General features: G+C 52.2%; 1 long non-coding RNA gene across 1 annotated transcript; it reads right to left on the bottom strand.

Annotated features, from left to right (window-relative positions):
* Nucleotides 1-1,273: 1,273 nt before the first annotated feature.
* On the bottom strand, nucleotides 1,274-2,053 carry LOC140680844 (uncharacterized). The gene is made up of 2 exons (XR_012052224.1): nucleotides 1,903-2,053; nucleotides 1,274-1,477 (listed from the first exon to the last, which is right to left on the bottom strand). It is a non-coding gene; the product is annotated as an uncharacterized lncRNA (long non-coding RNA).
* Between the last annotated feature and the right edge of the window lie 2,380 nt (nucleotides 2,054-4,433).

Here is a 4,433-nt window from a genome sequence, read left to right as displayed (position 1 = left end):
GGCCTGTTCAGGCCCTGATCACAACCTGTTCAGGCCTTGGTACTTTGATCGGTCCTGAGACCTACAATCAACTACAACCTTTGTAATAATTCTTTCGGTAACACAGTTTAGATTTAGGTATTAGGCATAAAGGCATCTCTTCTTGTTCTACAATTAAGTGCAGTTTAACTTCATTACTCAGAGCTATTCACGTTCCTTTTAAAACATGCCTAAATAGTTGCTATTCTCTGTTATTTATCAAATGCCTCTCTTTTCTTGAGACTGTCTCTTTTAAGAAAGGTCCCAATACTCCACTTCCCAGCACAAAGTGTCACAGCAACTCACCAAGTGCACACACTGCAATGATGACAGGCCCTGCCACCAATGCATTTCACAGCAGCCTCTAATTTGGCAGCCATGAAGCCAATCCCACCAAGAAGAATTTTCTTCTTTCTGCTACTCTTCTACTGCTCTTTCTGTCAAGGTGATTCCTGACTGTTGGCCTTCAAACCCATCACTGCTAGCAGTGCAACATCCCCGTGCCCTGATAGCCCAGGTTCCTCCTTGGCCAGCAAGCAGATAATCCAAGGCCATGCGGTTCTCTGGAGTCCCCATTTGTGTTTGTTGGAGCTCATAGATGTGCTAATGGGCATTTCAACAGTATCATTTACTACCTCTTCTAATAATCCATTCAGCTCATTCATGTCAACTCCACGGGATGGGGCAGCGCACATGGGGCACAGGGTGAACCAGAATCCTTTGCTTTCGGAAACCCAAGGCACTCTTTGGGTGGAAAATGTTCTCTGGGCCCTAAGTCTTCCGTGTGGTCGTTGCTGAAGGACCCTAAATGGGGGCCCTGCAGCTGGGAGCGGTGTGACACTGACACTGACCAGCTGCAGCACCCCAAGTTCTACTGAAATTGGGAGTGATGGTAAAGCACAGAAATCTTCTGACACTGTAGCCTCTATAACTGTAACAGGGTTTGGTTTCTCCTGAGGGGAAATCTGAGTGAATCCTGTCACACTGATCGTTGTATTCCCATGTCCCACAGCACAGGTTTCTGTAACTGTCCCTTCACTGACTCCGTTACGAGGCAGAGCCCATTGACAGAGTTCTGGCCACCCCACAGGGTGGGCCCTCCAAGGGAACCCCATTCCTCCCAACTTCAGCTGAGAACATACCCAGCAATTAGTGACACTGTGTGCTTTGGCTACCTTGGTCTTTACATTTTCAAAACATTTTGATGACTGATGCCTTGGTGAAACTCTGGAGGTGTTTTGGCAAACGTCAGTAGTACTTTAGTGACACCGTTCTTCATTCTTTTTGCTCAATGTCATTCAGGTTAGGAACAATAATTCTGTTGTCCATGGAGCTGGCAACTTTTTAATTCCAGAATAATGCCCCCAAGGTCCTTTAGTGTTCAGTTTTACCATGTTTTCTGTGGGTAACAAGGCTTGGTGGGGCTCTTTCCCTTTTGGCTGGAAGAGGGCCAGGACCTCTGCTTAAAGAAAAAAAAAGGAAAAAGAAAAAAAATACATTAGATGAATTGTAAAAGATACAAATAAAATCCAAGTGTTAGTGAAACAACTTCTGTAACTTTGCATTAAGAGGTAAATGATCTTTTTAAAAAGAGAACTCACTTATTTACATTGTAAATGTGTTGATGGCATGGATCCATCTTACTGACCTCAACAGCCTTTTTTACAGTTTTTGGGGTTTGTTTCCAACATTCTTTTTTTTAAATTGTGGTCGAAGCAATAGGAAATTGATTGGGGCCCTTCCAGCTCCAGGCAGGACTGGGAATCTCAACTCTGTCAAACCCCAAATCCTTTAGAAGATGACATTCCTTCTCACTCTGGGAATGAGCTGCACATTCCCTCTGAAATTGTCAGGGGTTTCTTACGGATGAAAAATCCCACTTACGGCTTTTTGCTCTGCTTTGGAAGTGGGAAGGGCAATTCTCCATCCATCAGCTCCAGACTGCACTGCCTCAGGAACACGGCTCACTTGCCAGCTTTGGCCCACTCATGGCACTTCTAGAGGAGGAAGAAAGTGCAACTGCACAATTCCAGCCAAAAAGAAATGAAGAATGAATAGTGGAGATCCAGGCGTTCCTGCGGAGATCCAGGGGTTCAGCTGGGACTATGGGGAGTTTGGGTCCTTGCCAATTGGATGTGTGTTCCCAGCTGCAATCTCCTGGCCTGCAAGGGAGTCTCACTCACCTGCCAAAGCAGAAAGCTCAGGCACTGTGCTCCAACGGGCTCGTCTGATGCAAAGCTGTCAGAGCACTGTGAGGGCAGAGCCAGCCCAGCTGTGCCCGGGGCAGAGCCCAGCAGAGCCCTGGCAGAGCCCAGAGCAGCCTCAGCACCCGCAGAGCCAGGCTGCAAGGAGAGAAACCAGATAGCGCCCGTCAGCTGAAGGCTGCTGTCCCCTTGTCCCAGCTGCCCACAGAGCCCAGGCCATGCTGGCCGTGCCCAGAGCTGTGCCCAGAGCTGCCCATCACTGCTGCCTTTGGGAGCAGAGCAGGAGGGCAGGACATTCCCAGCCTGCAGCCAGCCACGGCACATCCAGCCCCTCAGCAGCTGCCCAGAGCAGGAGCCTCCTTGTGCTTGTTGCCGTCTCCCAAAAGCTCTGATCCCACCATGCCAAGCAGACGGGGACTCACCTCACGCCATCCTCTGCTGGGAGAAAAGCTGGTCCCAAACGATGTCCTCAGCCTTCTCCAAGGGCACGGCCCATCCACGCTGCAGCTGCTCCCAGGCACTTCCCAATCCCAACTGGACCTTACATAGAACGCTTCCTCTAGAAAAACAAACAACAAACTGTTGAAAAGAGATTAGAGACAAGGGGAAACAAGAAAAAAACTCTTATCTCTGTCAGAGGTCTGAGGAAGGCCCAACCCCTACATGCTAGGGAAAATCCCACCCATGGAGGAGAGAAGGCCACACTTTCTCTCTTCCCTCCTGCACTGCCCCCCAAAATAACGGTGATCCCAAAGCAAACAAGGGCAGTGGAGCAGCCCAAGCCCTTCCTTGCCTGCAAAGCAAAGCAGCCCCTGCACAGGTTCTGGAGTCCCACCTCTGCTCCGGCCATGGGGGTTTCTCTGTGCCGGGCTGGCTGCCCCAGCCCCAGCCCCAGCCTCAGCCCAGGCCATGCTGGGTGCTGGGGGCTGTTGGCAGGGCCAGGAGCCAACTCCCATCTTGTATCCACCCCAGCCCACGCCCCCAGCCCTGCCAAAAAGCAGCTGGGCAGCGACTGAAGTTGCATCTGCTCCAGCAAAGGGAGAAACTTTTGTTCCCAGCCAGTCTGAGCAATGCCCAAATCTGGGAGCATTTCCCCGGCTGTGGACTCATCTGCGAATTCGCTGTGGAGCCTGGCTTTGAAGACGGTGCCACAAGTCCATCATCTTCAGCTGCCAGTGGCCAGGTTGAGGAAGAGGTGTCATCCTTGATGTTGTCGTCGCTGTCTCCAGCAGCAGCAGCAGCCCCGCCTGGTACAGCTTCTCCAAGGACTCCTTCCCTGGGGGTCAGACCAGGCTGTCAGGGTTCTGCCCAGGGCCCCAGCTGTCAGGGAACCAGGACAAGCAAAACCAGCTCGGATGGCAGCCACCAGTGCTGGGCAGAGCAGCTCAGCTCCAGCACAAGGGCTGCGTGTTCCCACCCAACAATCCCAGTGCATTGGTACAGGCAGGGAAAAAAGTCTGGGTTTCCTTGCTTCTGATTGCCAGGGCATGTGTGGACCTGTAACTTACCAGGGCCCTGGAGCAAAGTGTGCATGTGGCTCTCTCCCTTTTTCTATGGCAGGTGAATATCCTGTATCCAAGGATCACAGAACAGGTCTTCTAATGAAGGTCTGTCCAAGAAGTGCATGGATAAACACCACCTGATAAGATCTTGGCACTCTGGGCAGAGAAACCAGAAACCACCGGTCAGCTAGAGAAGGCTCCTGTCTGCTTTGCCCCACTCTTCCCATGCCCAGGCCATGCTGCTTTTGTGTTCAGAGCTGTGTCTAAACTTTCCCATCAATTCTCTGTTGTGGAGGAGAGCAGGAGAGCAGGACATGTGCCACCTCCTCAGCGGCTGCCAGAGCGAGATGCTCACAAGCTGCTGCTGTCTCCCAGCACTGGTATTCCCCCGTGGCCAGAGATGAGGATCCACCTGGAGAGAGCCGCTGTGGCAGCGAGAGCTGATGGTCCCAGCTGATCTTCCGGCCCCTCCTGAAAGGGTGCTGCCCGCAGACCATCTGGTGCAGCAGGATGCCCAGGGACCAGATCGTTGCTGCCTCGCCATGGTACCAGCCCAAGTGGGTCCATTCTGGGGGGCTGTATGACAGTGTTCCTATGGAATACAGATGGAGTTCATCAGGGGGATGCTGCTGCTTCCAGAGCCTGGCCCCAGCATCCCTGGGCGTGCAGGGGCCGCCCCAGTGGCACACGGGGCGACTGCTGCACTCTC

The sequence above is a fragment of the Taeniopygia guttata genome, chromosome 29 (assembly GCF_048771995.1).
Source record: "Taeniopygia guttata chromosome 29, bTaeGut7.mat, whole genome shotgun sequence".
In the NCBI taxonomy this organism is placed as follows: Eukaryota; Metazoa; Chordata; class Aves; order Passeriformes; family Estrildidae; genus Taeniopygia; species Taeniopygia guttata.
The sequence above is the reverse complement of the archived record's forward strand: the minus strand, read 5'-3'. Positions and strand labels throughout refer to the sequence as shown.